This window comes from Herpailurus yagouaroundi, unplaced genomic scaffold (genome assembly GCF_014898765.1).
Source record: "Herpailurus yagouaroundi ecotype Mexico unplaced genomic scaffold, PumYag 28, whole genome shotgun sequence".
NCBI lineage: Eukaryota > Metazoa > Chordata > Mammalia > Carnivora > Felidae > Herpailurus > Herpailurus yagouaroundi.
In genome coordinates this window covers 92289543-92308429 of record NW_024412376.1, presented here as the reverse complement: position 1 = coordinate 92308429, position 18887 = coordinate 92289543, and the positions used below count along the sequence as shown (strand labels likewise).

Genomic DNA, 18887 nt, shown 5'->3' with positions numbered 1-18887 from the left:
CTAATCCTCTGGCGGTTTTCTGGGTTATTTAGGCAGGTGTAGGTGGAATCTAAGTGATCAGCAGGACGCGTGGTGAGCCCAGCGTCCTTCTACGCCGCCATCTTATCCCTCCGCTAACTGGAATTGAAGTAAAAACTTTAAAAATATGGAAAATTTTTGATGTAAATACTAAGTTAACTTTAAGTCATTTAGGAACAGGATGTATGTAAGAATAAATACACTGGAATAATGGAAAATAATCATTAATGCATCTGTAATTCTCTAGGTACCAGAGTCTCTAGTTCCTTTTGTTATGCAGCTATTGGAAAGTTTTGTTTTTCATATAAAAACTTTTCAATAGTCGCATATAATAGATTCTGTATGTTCCAATAAAAAAAGGGAGAACGCTTTGCCTCAATTGTGATTACTTATTATAATGCTACAGAAGGAAGTAGGAAATAAACAGTAAGAGTATTAGCAGTTGCAATGTCCATCAGGCTTAACAGTGGCTTTAATGGGCAAATACAGGTTGGTGGAATATCAACTTTTTATACTGTTTATTTAGTTTATAGTCCCATTGTCTATTGCCATGCTGCTAAATAACTGAGTGGAATCTGAACCCACTTTTTATATAGTAAAGTCTTGACATTTTTCCTGTAAAGTAAAATAAAGCTTTGTTTCTTGGGAGAGATACTCTCTCTGCTCCATTAAAAATGGTGATATAATATACATTATTCTGTAATATGTATAAAAGCTTAAGATTCAATGTTCCACGTTGAAACTTCAGTTCCAAACTGCTTGAGAGGAACAAATCTAACTCTCGTGGGAGATTGTTTCTCCTTGTTCTTATGTTAGATTTTTATGCTTATAAGCATCTAAACATCCATTCTTGTCACAAAAGCAATCTTCACCAAACATCTGCAGAAACATTTGGAATGCTATTGTTATGAGAGGAATTGTCCGAGTGTACATGCTTTTATAACATACCATTATGGTTGGATTGATAGTCTTGAAAAAAAGAATTCTGAATACAGTATAATGCACTATCTTAATCATCTGTCACTGTATATCAGATAAAATAACTTGTTTATCATAGAACTCTTCAGAATGGAAATGTGAGTTGTCTTCTAGAGTTGCAAGTGTTATGTAACCTGAAAAATCATTCACTTGCAATCAACTTATTTGCTGAGGAAAGCATCATAAACTCTGGGAAGGACTCTCGCTATCTGTAAAACATTTTTTCCTTTTTAGTCTGAAGGCAAAGATCATGTTACTATTATGTTCATTTGCTCTCCCTCTCTCCCTCCTTCCTTCCATTATCAAGGCTAAAACACAATGCGGATTTTCATTTTTCAATTTACCTTCACATTATGTTGTATCTCCTATTTTCTTCAATCATAACTTTCAGTTCTTGAAGTGGAGTAAGGTAGAACACCACCTTGAGTTCAAATAAATAATCACATATACCCAGTTTAATTAGGATGCTATCATGTATATAAATAAGTGATGTCATCATTTATATAATAACAATAATGCAATTTACATGTGTAATTTGTATAATACTGTTAAGAAATTTATAGTTTAAAACAACTGATTAAATTTAGCTATTAACTAGGAGCTGGGATCTGATATTATAGGAAAATAACACATGAATTACAAAAGAGCAAGGCAGAATGAACTGTTTTCTGATTGATTGAACTTAGGTTTGAGTGATTACATTAAAACATTTCATATTAGTTTTTAAAATAGATTAAGTGGCAGCCTTTCTGCATTTAAAATAAATTTTACTGACAACAGAGGTAAAACAATTACTGAGAAGTTATTCATGTGTTTCGGAAAATAAGCACAATCTAACCATTGCACTAAATTTTAAATTAGGATTTTTCTGAGTTAAATCAAACAATTTAGCAACTTAAAAGAATTAGATTGAAAGGATATTCAGTGTGATTTTAAAATAGTCCAAAGTTTATATAAATTAAGTAATGAAAACTTTGAGAAAATGGAATAGCTATTCTATGAGATTACTGAGAATGTTGATTCTGCACGCTTAATGCCAAAATCCTGGGGCGACTTTGTTAGACAGTTGTACCCCCGTATTTATTCCAAGTCTCTTTATTTCTAATCAAATGTTACTTGCTCATACCTTCTTAAACCCAGTCTTTTATTCAGCATCATAGTTATCTCAATTTCACATGCTTCTCAGGGAACGTGTGCCTGGGTCTTGCCTATAAGTCTATCCATAAGGTTTTCCTTGGATGTGTTTCTTAATACATTAAATAAATTAAAATATTCAATAAACATCTACATGCAATGTACTGTATAGTTTGCAGTTTTGGGTGGGGAGGCATGAGGAAAGCAGTTGCTGCTATCCAAAATCAGCCTAAAGAGGAAGTTAAAAGGAGAACAACACACACACACACCCCAAAAAACCATACAAAGCAAGGTAGAAAACACTTTTTACTGATCAGAGAAGTCTGAATAGATATGCACCATTTAATTTCTGTTGACAAACAAATGCATTTTCATGTGTGTGTGACATGTAGTTGAGTGGGACAGTTTTTGTATCCAGTCATATATGTGTGTGTGTTGGTTTCTCTATAATGAGATTATATCTGTTTCTTGTTTCTTTCACATGTAAAACACACTTACTGGGGAAGATATACTTACCAGGTAGATAAAAACCAACATGAGCTGGAATGTGAAAGAATGTAAAATCAAAAAAATTTCAGTGCATCTTGAATCTACCCTAAGGGTTTTCCCACTGGGATGAAATAAGGCTTCTAAATTTATTTTTTGTATGTTTTAAGTCTATTTATTTATTTTGACAAAGAGAGAGACAGGAGTGGGAAAGGGGCAGAGAAAGAGGGAGAGGGACAGAGGATCCCAAGAGGGCTCTGCACCAACAGCAGTGAGCCTGATGTAATGCTCGAATTCATGAACCTCGAGATCATGACATGAGCCAAAGTCGGACACTTAGCCAACTAAACCTCCCAGCTGCCTCTGTAATCTTTTATTTTATTTTATTTTATTTATTTATTTTTTTTTTTTTTAGTTGAAAGACTGGTGTTATTCTGAGGAAAAGTAGTATGTATTCTTTCTAATATCACGGGAATTAGAATACTCATTTCTGAGTTGGGATTTTTAAGCCTGGAGCCCCCATATTCTACATAGGCTATAAGTGTTCTAAGCCAGTAGGAAAATAGTTCCTACGGTAAAGGAGGTAAAGGTCAGATAAAGCTGGAGAGGAGTCACAGGGAGAAAGTGAGGCCAAAATGTACTATTTCCCCACCCCACCCGTATGTGAACTCCCCTACCCTGTTACAGAGTAAGCAGCCATCCTCACTCCCTGGCCTCCCTCAATTCCCTGGGAGTTTATTGTTCAAGGGGAAAACACATCAGGAAGGGCGGTCTGAAGGAGAGGAGAGAGGACCAAAAGGAGTAAGCAGGGCATTCATATTGGGCATTTTCCCAATGTCATGAATGAGACAGTCCCTCATTCTATTCATTCTGTTGGGGGGAATAAATAAGGCAGGGTTAGAGAAAGGGATCTTTCTCTCATAGGGAATGGAGTGGAAATTGTTTCCCTTGACTAAGCACAGAGGGAGCATTATAACAATTATCCACAACATGAGCAAAAAGAGAAAAAATGAGAACTTCTCTCAGTGGTACTGGTTTTATGCCTATAGGAAAAGCTGGAAAAAATTTCAGGTGAAGAAAGACAGCATTGAAGCTGTCAGGCTGAGTGTGATTGTGGACAATGGTGGTAATTTCTTTAGCAGCATCACAAAGAAACAGGGACATAAACATGCTTAAATCATGTAGACTGGGAATTGATTCAGAGTTTAAAAAGACAAGAAAGATTGCCAATATGCGACCATCACTGCCAATGATGCAAAGTCGTTTGAGTTGTGGATACATTTTCACAACGTACCATACATAAAAAATCACAAAATCATTTTCTGGCCATATTTTACTTCCCATTCGCTGTGTTCTCATTCCCACCCCCCTACTTCTATTATTCATAGCTTTGGTTGCAGATTGAAAAGAGCAAATTCAGCAGAGCCATACTTTTATATAACATAGCTGAGGATAAAGGAAGAAGGTGTGTGTACATAGTAAGAGAAGAACAGATTTGAAATTCAACTGTAATGGTGTTTGTGTTTATACACATTCATTAACTGTTGTTAAGATCTCTATTTCATCAAGTTACATTTTAACACATACAGCCCAAGAGTAATTATATATGCATTTTATTTCTGTGCACCTTGCATGTGTATCATTTACTCTACTTTGACTAAGAGTATGTTTGAAAATTAGAACTTATCTTTACCTATTGATAGAAGTTGATGAGATGCAAGTATTTAATAATCTATAAATCAATTAATCCTATAGAGCTGGTCAATAAAATCATTTATCTTTAGTACTTAGCTACTACTGCACAAAAAGATAGCCTGGTATTTGCTATGCTATGTCTTTTCCTTTATACAATTAAAAAATGTTTATTTGGGGCACCTGGGTGGCGCAGTCGGTTAAGCGTCCGACTTCATCCAGGTCACGATCTCGCGGTCCGTGAGTTCGAGCCCCGCGTCAGGCTCTGGGCTGATGGCTCAGAGCCTGGAGCCTGTTTCTGATTCTGTGTCTCCCTCTCTCTCTGCCCCTCCCCCGTTCATGCTCTGTGTCTCTCTGTCCCAAAAATAAATAAACGTTGGGAAAAAAAATGTTTATTTATTGATTTTGAGAAAGAGAGATTTTGCCACATGTGAGCAGGGGTGGTGCAGAGAGAGAGAGAGAGAGAGAGAATCCAAGCAGGCTCTATGCTGTCAGCGTAGAGCCCCATGCAGCGCTCAGAAACTCACGAGCCCTGAGATCATGACCTGAGCCAAAATCGAGTCTGTCTTTTCCTTTAATAAACTGCTGTAACTGGAGGCATAATTAATGTAAGGAATATCTTTGATAAAATGCTTTTTATATACAGTCAAGACTCAGTACTTTCACTGGAGAAGATATGGAATAGACTAACTTTTCAGATAAACTGGCATAACATAAGGGGCACCTGGGGGGCTCAGTCAGTTAAGTGTCTGCCTCTTGTCTCTCCCTCTCCCCATTCTGTCTCTGTCTCTCTCAAAATAAATAAACTTAAAAAAAATGACATGACGTAAAGGGCTTAAAGCCTAAGCTGATTGATATCATACATATTTCAAAGAGATTGTCAATATTAATTGAATAATAACTGGTTTTTTTTGTAATTAGAGTTTAAGATGGAATAAGGCTTCTAGATTTGTATTTTCATAAAAATATTACTATATTACTATTGAAATTAATATCTGCCTTCAAAATTGCAGAAACATAATGTTAAACTTAACTGAGCTCTAAATTTCTACCATCAAAGAAAACTATTAGTGCCTGTGTAATATAGTATTTTGTGTTGATTTAATTATTAAGGAATATATTGAGGGCACCTGGTGGCTCAGTCGGTTGAGCGTCTGAGTTCCGCTCAGGTCATGATCGCTCATTCTGTGAGTTCGGGCCCTGAGTTGGGCTCTGTGCTGACAGCTCAGAGCCTGAAGCTTGCTTTGAATCTGGGTCTCCCTCTCTCTCTGCCCCTCCCCCACTCATGCTCTGTCTCTCCTTCTCTCTCTGTCAAAAATAAACACACATTAAAAAAAGGAATATATTGAATGCCTTCCCTTATTAGCTATATGGATGCATCCCCTTATTTAAAAAATGTAAATAAAGTACATATGGACTTGATTTAAAACAGGGTCATTTGTAGTACCTTTTTCATAGAAATTGTTACACAATTACGTTGATGATCATAGTAATTACAGTTCCTCACAAGAGACAGATGTTAGTTTTCTAACAATTATAAAATGTGTTCCATTTTTAGAAAAAGTCAAGTTTAGATTGCTGATGCTATTGTAATGATGTTAAGAGAAGAGAGTCTATCTTTCTTGAAAAATTAAGACAAATGTTTTTAAAGGAATTTATTTGAACTGAATAAATGTTTGAAAAAGAATGCTTATTTCTGATATATGAATATCCACTGTAAAGTTTCCTAATTAACACACAGACATTGATGCCAGGTTATATACAAAAGAAGCATATTCTCTTACTGTGTCAAGTCTTGTCTAACTACCTTATGTTACTAAAGGCTGTATCTGATAGAATTAACCCTGTCTAGTTCTTTATCAAAATTGGAAGTGTATTAGACAGCCTAGCCCTTTAAGAAATATGTCTGAAAGCAATCTGCTTTGTTTTTCTGTTTTGATGTCCAGTTGTTCGTTTCTATCTTGTGAACTTGGGCTGCAGCTTCACCTCACCCCTGATGACTCTGACTGGTTTGCCTGCTGGCCCTTTTGCATTCACCTTGTTCCTCATTCCTATTCTGGATTATTTCTGAGTCTGAATTTGGACTCTAAGCTCCAGCCGGGTGAACCTGGATAAAACCATCTTGTTCTGTTCCTACAGGCTTTTCCTCCTCAATCATGATAGCTGTAAACACAGACACTCTCAAAAACTAGGGAGATTTTTTTTCAACATTCTCTGGGAGAAGATTAGGCCTTTTTGTTTTTTTGTTTTTTGTTTTTTTTTTTACTTTTTTTTTAACGTTTATTTATTTTTGAGACAGAGAGAGACAGGGCATGAACGGGGGAGGGGCAGAGAGAGAGGGAGACACAGAATTGGAAGCAGGCTCCAGGCTCTGAGACATCAGCCCAGAGCCCGACGCGGGGCTCGAACTCGCAGACCGGGGAGATCGTGACCTGAGCTGAAGTCGGACGCCCAAATGACTGAGCCACCCAGGCACCCCAGATTATGCCTTTTTGTAAAGTTACTAATGTATGAGGATTTTATATTAAAAAAAAAATTAACTCATGATGGGAGACCCCGTACTTTTTAAAGACTGTATTCAAGTTTGTTACTGTATAAATTTTAAATTACATAGCAGGGAGGTGTGTGTGGTGGTGGAGGTGAGATAAAAACAATATTTTCAATATTTTAGGTCCAGTCTCTAAGCACCTAACCAAACCCAATGGCTTTGTCCTTCTATTCCCCCTAAATCCCTTGAGAATAGCCTTGATCAGATTAAAGATTGTTTAGCCCCTTCGGATTGAATGCTGACTCTACCCTGTAGGTAGATAATCTTATTACCTGGATGAGTTTTGTAAATCTCTCCATATTGTTTCTGAACCTTCTTTCTCTCCAGCCTAGACTTCCCTAGCAGCCTTTGCAGCCAGGGCTATGCTGTCTGCCATTACATATTATAACACTTATTACAAAAGCTAAGTTGAGAATACAAGAGTTTTATTAGTGGCAATGCTACAAAACATAGGGTGAATCCTCTGTGCAAGGCATGCGCTAGCCTTATGAAGGAGGGTATAGCAATATGCACTGAAAATCGTTCTATTTCAGATTCTTTAAAGCGTATCATAAAAGGCCAGAGAATTGTCCCTTGGGACATGGCTTTGGGCATTAAGAAAACAACTCTAATTCTGGAAGAATCAAAGTTCAAGAGTCATCATGTGATACTTTTTTAGAAATTAGGTGAGGGCAGTGAAAATAGCAAGATAAATGACCACATAAACAAGTTGACCTATTATAATTAATAGAAGAACAAAAAAGGAAGCACAAGTTTTAAAATCTCTTAAAATGCCTTGAAATAAGATCAAAATGTAATTATGTTAAATAAGTTAAAACACACTTAAAATCTAAGTTTACATATAATGACTGGCTTGTAGGTAAGAATTGGAACAAATGCTGCACATTAAATAATGTAAAATACTTCACATAGAAGTTGGAAACAGTTAATGCAATTTTTCAGTATTTCTCTGGTTAAATGTTATTAGCATATTCCCAAAAGTAAAGATCAGAAAACTGGAAACCATCAAAATTCCCTGTGATGTCCACAGGCAAATGTACTTTTGCCTTTAAATATAAATTTTTATCTGTCCTAATAAAGCACAAACTTTTTAAGTGCCACTTGGCAGTCTTTTGAAAAACAGGCATTTTGACCAAAAATATTGCATTTACTTGAAGACTACTATTCATTTACCATTCAATTTTTCTTCTGCTTTCCCCATCATACCATAAAAAGAGTTTGAGAACTATCTTTTTAAAAAATTTTCTTTGATTTTTGGACTCCATCAGTGCTTCACAGCTTTGGTAATATAATAAGTTTCTTGTATGTCATACTTAAAAAGATAATGTCAAGAAAAGGCAATATTAAAGAAAATAATCTGTTTTAAGTTGATTTCAATATAGTTGCATTTTCTCAATTGTGCAATAATTCTAAATATTTTAAGAATGGTGCTAAATTTTTAATTCTCTAAATTTTTAAAGAAATAATTATAAAATGACCCTTTCCTTGACAAAATGGTGGAATACGACTTGACTAATCGCATCATACACTTTTTGGATCTGCATCTAGTCTTTCCACTGCTCGTTTCTATCCATAAAAGAGATATATAATGAAAAAAAGAATTATTACAAGGGAAATACAAGGGATTTTCTCAGTGATACCAGCAAGGTATACTTTGCTATGGATACATACAAAAATCTTTATTCAGATGATATTCCACATACTTTGAGAGAGAAAAGAACCACAGTGGTTATACAACTGAAACAGCTTTGGGCAGAAACAGAACCAATTGTGAAGATGTTTGAAGATCCAGAAACTACAAGGCAGGTGCAGTCAATCAGATGGTTAGATGCTGTTTGACTACACAGAGGACAAGCATAGTTTTAGACAGGAATATTTAGATATACTCTACAGGTCTGCAAGATTCCAATATGAATGTGGGAATTATTCTGGAGCATCAGAGTATCTTTACTTACTTGCTGGAATGTTGGTTCCAGCAACAGATAAAAATGCTTTGAGTTCACTCTGGGGAAAACTGGCCTTTGAGATCATAATGCAGAATTGGGATACAGCTACGGAAGACCTTACATGATTAAAAGAGACCATAGGAAATAATTCTGTGAGTTCCCCTACTTGAGTTTCTTCAAGAGCAAACATGGCCATCCACTGGTCTCTGTTTTCGTCAACCACCCAAAGGGTGTGATAACATTACTGATCTCTTCCTTTACCAGCCACAGTATCTTAAAGCAATTCAAACAATGCATCCATATTTTCTATGCTATTTGACTACAGCCGTTCACAGCAAAGATATTTGAAAACACTGAATGGTGCTAAAAGATCTGGTTAAAGTTATTCAACAGGAGGGGCGCCTGGGTGGCGCAGTCGGTTGAGTGTCCGACTTCAGCCAGGTCACGATCTCGCGGTCCGTGAGTTCGAGCCCCGCGTCGGGCTCTGGGCTGATGGCTCAGAGCCTGGAGCCTGTTTCTGATTCTGTGTCTCCCTCTCTCTCTGCCCCTCCCCCGTTCATGCTCTGTCTCTCTCTGTCCCAAAAATAAATAAACGTTGAAAAAAAAATTAAAAAAAAAAAAGTTATTCAACAGGAGTCTTACACATATGAAGACCTAATTACAGAATTTGTTGAATGCTTGCTTTCATGTTAACTTTGACTTTAATGGGACTCAGAACAAACTGAATGTGAATCAGGACTTGTGAATGACTTCTTGGTGGCTTGTCTTGAGGATTTCATTGAAAATGCTCATCTCTTCATATTTGAGACTTTTTGTCGCATCCACCAGTGAGTGTATCATCATTAACGTATTGGCAGACAACCTCCAGAAGATACATGACTCCAGAAGAAAGGTGGATTGTAAATTTGATCAGAAATGCTAGACTGGATACCAAGATTGATTCTGAATTAGGTCATGTGGTTTTGGGTAACAATACAGTCTTACCCTATCAGCAAGTGACTGAAAAGACCAAAAGTCTTTCATTTAGAAATCAGATATTGGCCATGAATATTGAGAAGAAACTTAGAATAGTAGGTCAGAGGCTCCTAACTGGGCAACGCAGGACTCTGGCTTCTGTTGAAGAACTGTAGAAGACAAGATGAAAAAACTATAAAATAAAGATGAAATAATAAAATCATTATATAAAGGATGATATACATTTTAGAAACAACATATTGAGTATAAATTTTGGGGAATTTGAATAAAATTGGCTGTGTTTCAAAAAAAAAAAGAAAAGAATATAATAAGCGTCCAAGTACAAAATAATTTAAAAATTACTGAAATCATGAGAAAAATTAAGCCAGGTTATTTTTTATTTCAGTGTTTGTGTTTTTTTCTCTCAAACCTCCCAACTTATTCTAATATTACATTATTTTGATAGTAATTTTAAAACCAATATTTATTGGATGATAACTATTTATCAGGTCACATACTACATGCTGTATATTCCTTACAACATACATCCTTACAAAATACATACAGTTTGCGTGATTTTATTCCCTTTACAAATGAGAGAATAATGCCTTAAAAGGTTAAGAAAGTCAACAAAGTCATGATATTGTAACTGTTAGAGGTAGATATTAAGCCCAGCTTTTCTCCCAGAGTTCATGCTTTACCTAATAAACAAATTATTCATTGTACCATAAGATACTATTCCTATTTTTGTTCTTTTGTTTTGTTTTTAAGGAATCTATCTAGTCAGCCAACCAGTTCTGAAAAATTGTATTAACTCATGACTAATTTGTTTTGATGTTTCCATGTAATGAGACATTTTATGGAGATGACATTTTATGTAGTGTCAGTATATCAAACATGACTGAAAAGAAGTAACATTTATCTTTGAGTCCTCTATAAGTATTCTATCCTATAGAATTCTATTTCAGTGCTAAAATTATTTTGGTTTAGGAATCTTCAAATTATATCAGGTGAGTACATCTTTGTTTTAAGAAGACTTGATGTCCTAGGGAAAAAAAAATGAAAGATAAAATCATTCAAAATGGATTCTAAATCAGGTTTTAGTACTTGCCGTATTACCAGTATTATTAGTATTATTAGTATTATTAGTACTTGCTGTACCTAATGGATAGGTAGTAAATATTAAATTAAATTAATGAGCATATTAATTAATTAATTTAAATTATTCCTATATAGAGCCTTTTTTTTGTGGATCATTTAAGAAGTTTTGTTTTTGAATCAAATTTTTCTGTAAGTGAGAGAAAGCCAAGTCCTAGTTGCTTAATCAGAGTGAATGTTAGGAGTAGGGCTGCCTTGAGGCAGCTGTATTTAGAAATAAACAGAGCTCTCAATTTTTGGCATCTCTTAATGTCCTGGCTCCGTTTTTTGCTGTGTTAGACTCCAGTCTCCGGCTTTGCATGGTAAGAACATGGCAGCAGTAGTTGAAACATCCCACATCCTTCATATTTCTGTCCAAAGGCAAGTACTACTTTTTTTCATTCCCAGTACCCACAGCAGAAGGCTCATGGTGTTCTTTTGGTTCTGATAGCATAAATATACACTAGTGAACCAATCACAGTGCTTAACAAAATGGTAGTCCTGATTTAAGTATAAGTGAATTCCACAAAATATTTTTGAATTAAATGTGAGGAAGAATGTTTTCCCTCAGAGGGAAACTAGGATATGGTTTCATGAAGGATAATTAGATGCTAGCTGAGAAAAACAATAGTTATCTGCTGTAGTCTTCAAGGATAACATATATGACTTCATTAATTTGAGGATTATAATGTTCAGTTTCTTAAATGCCTAGTTCTTACTTGTCTCAGAAAATTATGTGTTCATAAGAAAGAGAAAAAATTTATCTTAAAATGCCATTAATTTGGTAAGTCATCAAGTTATACAAACTATCTTTTGCCATACTTTGATAAGTTATTATAAAGAATCATAACTTATCCTGGTGCCCTAATTTAATGGAAAGTGTGCAGTGTGTTCATCTTTTTTATTGTTAATTCTGCACTTCTTGAGATTCTGATTTCACGTTATCTTTTTATTTCATACACAGGAATTTCTATATCAATTCACAGTGGGTACCAGAATATGAACTTGTGGGAACTCAGTGAAATGGAACCCGATCAGTTTAAATTTCTTTTAAGTATTTCTGTCTGGCTTTAATAATGTACAATTAATATAAAAAACCATTTAGCTTTTATCAGTTAGTCAAGATCTGTTGGCCTACTTTCAAAAGTTGGTCTCCTGGGCATAATGGACATAATTGAAACTCCTGTTAAATTTTTCATTTTAATGAAAATATTAAATGACTTGTGGAGTAGCGTGGTAAATTTGCAGCCCAGATCTCAGAGGGCTGGGCTGTGATTTCATTCTTCTGTCTTCTACTATTTTATTCTCAACATTTACAAAGTTTATTAAAACGATTTCAGTCCAGTCCTTTGGCTTTGTTTTTATATCATTGCTTTCCAGGGTGACTTAGTTTTTTATTTTATTTTCATAATTACCTCTTTATAATTGAAAACTACAAAAGGGCATAGTTATCAATGGGAAGCAAAATATACACTGAATAATTCTGCATTTTTTTTCTTTTCTCAACTGTGGATTGAATACAGCAATATAGGGTGATATGCTTGGCACTACAAAGAACTATGGATTTTAAAAAGTTCTAATTTTTAGGTTCAGAATATAATGAACTACAGTTATTTTTAAAACTAGTTTTAATATTTTCTGGTAGATAAAACTGAATACAATTGAAAGTACCCTTTAATATTTAGGGTATGTATTTAGAATAAAATGATAGTTCCTGAGTACATTTCTTTCATTTGGCAATTATAAAGATTTTTACTTTGCTTTTGGCATTGTATGTCTTTTTCAGATTATGTTTAATATTCTTGTGAGTCTACATTAAAGTAGGAAAGGGCACAGGATAAGAGGGAAGGATAAAATTAAATCTTACCAGGAAGAAAATTTTAATTCTGCATTTCTATAAATTCACCTGTTTTATGGCATAAAAGTGAGTAGGCTTAAAATCCAATGATTAAAAACCTTCATTAAGTAAATTTAGCTGAAGATCTTTAGATAAATTTCTGTAGAAAGAAAACATAAATTTTGCCAATTAATAATATGTTCACTTTTGTTTTATTCTTTAATAAATACATCTAGTACTTATTAATAGTGTTTACTATATCCCAGAGACCAAGCAAGAAGAGTGTCAAGCAAGCTGTGAACATTTCTTATTTGATATTCACAATACGCTTGCAGAGTTTATAATAGGGTCTCATTTTACAGAAAGTAAATTCTCAAATAAGTAGCTCACCTAAGGACACATAAGAATTGGAGTCAGAATTCAAATTTTTGATATGGAATCCGAAGCCTGCCTTTAAATCTATATTGACTCATATTATCATCAAATGTTCCCAAATCTAAGTCCCTAAGTAGCTATTTGTTTGTGTGAAAGATAAAGTAAAACATAAGAACAGTATTTTTAGGTATTGTAGAGAAATGTTGTGATTTAAGATGAATGATTTTAAAATAAATTTATTATTAGAGGGGAAGAAACTAACAAAGACTTAGGCCCTAAAAGTGGAAAAATTGGGGGAATATAATTTTAATATTTTAATTATTATATAAAGCCACAACTATTCTGAGAAGTTTAGTGCACAGTATCTAGTGTTCCTCTTACAGCAGAGATAATAAGCCTTAAATATGAACATTTGACTTAATATTTAAGGTTTATTATCTCTGTGGTAAGAGAAAAGCAATGATACAAAAGAAATATGTAATAGAAATAATTAAACTTTAGAAGATTAACTCTGTGTCAAGCACCGCCATAGGCATTTAACATGTATTAACACTTTTGAATGTTTATTTATTTTGAGAAAGAGAGTGTGAGACTGGGGGAGAAGCAGAGAAAGAGAGAGAGAGAGAGAGAGAGAGAGAGAGAAAGAGAGAATCCCAAGCAGGCCTTACACTGTCAGCGCAGAACACGATGTAGGGCTTGATCTCATGAACCAGGAAATCATGACCTGAACAAAACAGGAGTCAGATGCTTAACCAACTGAGCCACCCAGGTGCTCAACACTTTTAATATTTACAGCAACACTATAAGATAGTTAACATTACCATACTCATTTCTAGATGAAGAAAGAGAAACCTGGAGAGGCTTACTAAGTTAATAAGGTCCTAGAGTTAAATGAGAAACAGGGTACAATTTAAACCTTGGCAGCCTGATATATAGCTAGATGTATTAACCATTATTTCATACAGCTGTATTCAAATGGTAAGTGCTAATACCTTAAAAAGTCAGCAAAATATAAGCATTGAAGTATATTTTTACCACTGTTAAATATATTGAAGTTTCTCAGGTCACCCCATATGTATGACATGTCTTCTCCATTTTGTTCCCATTAAAACAAAATGAAACAGAAGATAGATTATTCAGCATTTTATGTTAATGATTCAGTTCTATTATTCTCATCACCTGACAAGAAATTCTTGACTCAGCATAGAGTTCTACACATATAACTCATTAAAATTGATTTCATATATTCTTCTAATATTATCAATCACATGTAGGTGATAATGCCCTATTTCCAGGCATAGTTACATGTACTTTCCCTAAACACTTTCCCCACTGATAAACACATCTTTCTTTTATTCATTTTATTTGGTTTCCATGAACAAGAATTATTTGATTCATGCTTTTCATGCATTTATGTTGTTATTCAAACATCTTGGTTTATTCCCTACTTCCTTATCTGAACAAAGTAACAAATTAGTACACTTTCAAATGTACCCAAGTAAATGACATCTGGGTGCTTTTGCAAGCTAATAAAAGATAGTGAGGATTTTTGAATTAGTTAACATCTTGTGAAATAATATATTTTAAATAGGGGCACTTGGGTGTCTCAGTTGGTTAGGTGTTTGACTCTTGATTGGGATTGTCTCTTTCCCTCTCTCTGCGCCTCCCTTGCATGTACGTGTGCACTCTCTCTCTCTCTAAATAATAAACTTAAAAAAAGTGAAGTTTTAAATAATACATTTTAAATATGTATTACAATTTTATAGCCAAATGTTTTTACTATAGTAAAATATCGCCGACTTGATAGTAAAAAAAAATAAAAATAAAAATAAAAATTAACACTTTTTCTCTTCTGCCAAATTTCTTTTTTTGTTATTAAAATTTTTTTTAATGTTTTAATTATATTTGAAGGAGAGAGGGAGACAGAGCATGAGTGGGGGAAGAGCAGAGAGAGAGGGAGGCAGAGAATTTGAAGCAGGCTCCAGGCCCTGAGCTGTCAGCACAGAGCCTGATGTGGGGCTCGAACTCATGAACTGTGAAATCATGACCTGAGTCGATGGGACGCATAACCGACTGAGCCACCCAGGCTCCCCTCTTCTGCCAAATTTCTTCTGAAAATTGCCTTGTCCTCCATTTTAGCACCTGGAATAACACCTGGAACACAGTATGTGCTCAATAAACATTTAAAAGAACTTAAATTGGGTGCCTGGGCGGCCAAGTCGGTTAAGCATCAGACTTCAGCTCGGGTTATGATCTCACGGCTTGTGGTTTAGAGCCCCGTAAAGGGCTCTGTGCTGACAGTTGGAAGCATGGAGACTGCTTTGGATTCTGTGTCTTCCTCTCTCTCTGCCCCTCCTCCACTCATGCTCTGTCTCTATCAAAAAGCGATTAAACATTAAAAAAATTAAGATAAATACATTAAACAAGAATTAAAAAAATAAAAGAACTTAAATTGTATTTAACTCCTTTTTCATTAACTGAAATATAATCCCACTTCATCTGCTTGATGGTTCTTTCTGGTTTAGCTAACTTTCTTCTCTTTGCATAGAATATTAATGAAAAGTGATTCTTGTGTATAAAAAAAAAAGCCTTTCTGTTGCATTTCTGTAATAAAATATATGGCAAAATAAATTAGACCTGAGCCTACCAGTTTTCATTTGGGTGAAGTGTTCAGATATTTGTTTCCATTACAATGAAAAATTAAACATATAAATTACACACAAGTTGTTGTTATAATACACTTGAAACATGAAAGCTCATGTGAATATTGTCATTTTTACAAGTTTAAAAAGTTTTTGAAGATATTAGAATTCTTCTCAGTATTATTTAAATGCCTTTTCTGGCATAAGCAGAAAAGGACTATTAACTGATATATAACCATAGGAAGCAACTGTTACCAGAGAAAAATGCCCTATAGATAGCATTTATGAATATTTTTCTTATAGTGGAAGAAAAGGTTGTTTGTTTATTTTCACATTTACTGTTCAGTTTGAGCACTTTTGCAGTTTAAAAACTTAACCGAAAGGACATGGATAGCATAAACATTGACAAATACATAAAAGTCAGTTTGAGATTTAGGACAGTTGAAAAATACTACTAATACTAATGAATATAGAAATACATATTGCTTTGTAAATTCAAGACTTAATTATATTGCCATTTAAAAAAATATTTGATGGTATTATGGCACAATAGTCTACTTTGTTTTTTGTTTTTTGTTTTTTTGTTTGTTTTTGGTTTGTTTTGTTTTTAAACATTTTTTTAAGTTTTATTTTTATTTATTTTGAGAGAGAGACAGCATGAGTGCAGGAGGGGCAGAGCAAGAAAGAGAGAGAGAAAGAGAGAGAGAGAGAAAATCCCAAGCAGACTCTGCACAGCCAGTGCGGAGCCCAATGCAGGGCTGGAACTCAGGAACTGAGAGATCATGACCTGAGCCTAAACCAAGAGTTGGGTGCTTAACCAAATGAGCCACCCAGCCACCCTAGGCTACTTTGTTAATAATGTTGCAGTGTTATAGTGTTAATAGTTGGTTTCAATAACATGAAAAAAATTGCCCTGATAGAATACATAATGTTACTGTTTTATATGGAAAATAAAATAAGCTACATGTAAGATGTATGTATGAAAATAAGAAATTATTACTAAAGAGTAAAAATTCCACAGTGTTCAAAGCCACAGGATTTTGAGGGACTTTTATACGGATTTTGTATGCATGCACTTATTTATACTCCATCTTGTTTTAAATGCAATTTAAAGCCATTTGTCATGGAACTCCGTGCTTTCGATGGGCCTGAGGTGAAGTGTCTTCTGGTTGTTTACTTCCCTGTGTTGAATTGAAGGCAGAAAGAGAATTCACAAGGTAGAGAATATTTCCTTCCTGATACCATCTACATAATATATTTTTTTTGTTCTCTTGGCCAAGCTATTTTTTTTTTAATTTTTTTTTTGAATGTTTATTTATTTTTGGGACAGAGAGAGACAGAGCATGAACGGGGGAGGGTCAGAGAGAGAGGGAGACACAGAATCGGAAACAGGCTCCAGGCTCTGAGCCATCAGCCCAGAGCCCGACGCGGGGCTGGAACTCGCGGACCACGAGATCGTGACCTGGCTGAAGTCGGACGCTTAACCGACTGCGCCACCCAGGCGCCCCTTGGCCAAGCTATTTTAAAACGATACATGAGTGATACACAATACTGAATTTACTTCATACTTTCTTTCCTACTTAAATATATAAGTAAAAAATATGGCTAGGAGGTTGTTAAACTGCCACCGTAATTCTAATACTTATTTGCTAAAATAATATTAATTTTTTACTATATTTTGGTTTAAAAAATCCTTAATCTCTGAGTTTCTTTCGTTGGTATTGAGATGAGTAAAGACTTTGTTTTGTTTAATATTCTTGTGAGCACTAAGTACTATTTGTTGAGGTATAAAACAGATTCTGACATACAATGTTTACTTCAAAAATGAATGAATGTTGTAATATACTGTGACAAGTTATGTCAACCTTAAATTATATTATTAAATCACTTGAGAAAATGAAATATGGGGATATTTTTTCCCTTTGATCATCTTAGGTATAGTCTTATTTTTAAAAGTTTCAAATTCTCATAGGAAAAATATTAGGAACAAACTTAAACCAAATTATGTTTTAAATTAATTTAAATGTATGGTATTATAATAATGTTATTTTTCCATTATTTCAGTTTATAGGGAAAATATCTGTTCCATTTTTGTTCCAAGTGCCCTTTCTTTGAGTTTGTTAATCTGAAATTAATAATTTGGTGAGTCCCCCAACATATTCTACTCTATTTATTAATTACCCATAATATAAATGATGACTATATTCTGACTAGCTCAAATGCAGTGGGAAACACTTAAGTACCAATGGCATAAAGTCACCTTGAAACAGTAGATATGATTTGATAAGAGCTATATAGTGATTTATATGCTTGAATACTTTTGATTCTCCTGTAAAGATTACCAATTCTTTTTTTTTTTTTTTTAATTTAACAACATTGCTCATTTTATAATGGGCTTAGGAAGTTTTATTTAAAAAAAAGAAATACATTATAATGGTCATACAATGGTTATACAATTCCACATAACACGGTCAATACTGGTTTCTTAGACTAAATAATTGACGCTGCACATTGATAGTAACAGGTATAATTGTCCGTTATGAGAAATATGATGTGTAACAAGGAGTTAACCATTTGAAAGGCTATTCACCTAAAGGAACAAAATTTATTGAGAATCTACCATGTGCCAAGCACTCCTCTGGCCACTGGAGACACGGAAGTGAACAAAGCATAATGTTTCTCTTGGAGCTGGTATCTAGTGGGAAGATGGGAGGGTACTCTATAAACAAACAATAATGTACAATCAGGTAATATTGTTAGGTTGAAAAATTAAATAGTGTATGGGAAGACAGAAAAAGCTCTATCAGGGCGCCTGGGTAGCTCAGTTGGTTAAGCATCGACTTCAGCTCAGGTCATGATCTCCTAGTTCGTGGGTTTGAGCCCCACATCAGGCTCTGTGCTGACAGCTCAGAGCCTGGAGCCTACTTTGGATTCTATGTCTCCCTCTCTCTCTGCCTCTGTTTGTGCTCTATCTCTCTCTCAAAAATAAATAAACATAAAAAAATTAAAAAAAAATCTGTATCAGATAGGGTAATCAAGAAATTCTTCCACGGAGACAAGAATAAAGGGAGAGGGAGCCAATGTGAAGGTCTGGGGAGCAACAGCAAAGCCAAGGCGAACTCAGTATCTAATGGGAAACA

At 34.6% G+C, this 18887-nt stretch overlaps 1 protein-coding gene and 1 pseudogene across 4 annotated transcripts in view; both read left to right on the top strand.

Moving 5' to 3' along the window:
* CCSER1 (coiled-coil serine rich protein 1) overlaps nucleotides 1–18887 on the top strand; it is a 1345367-nt gene that overhangs the window by 1108061 nt on the left and 218419 nt on the right. The gene's annotated exons all lie outside the window — the stretch shown is intronic.
* LOC121032443 (eukaryotic translation initiation factor 3 subunit E-like) lies at nucleotides 6720–9934 on the top strand (annotated as a pseudogene).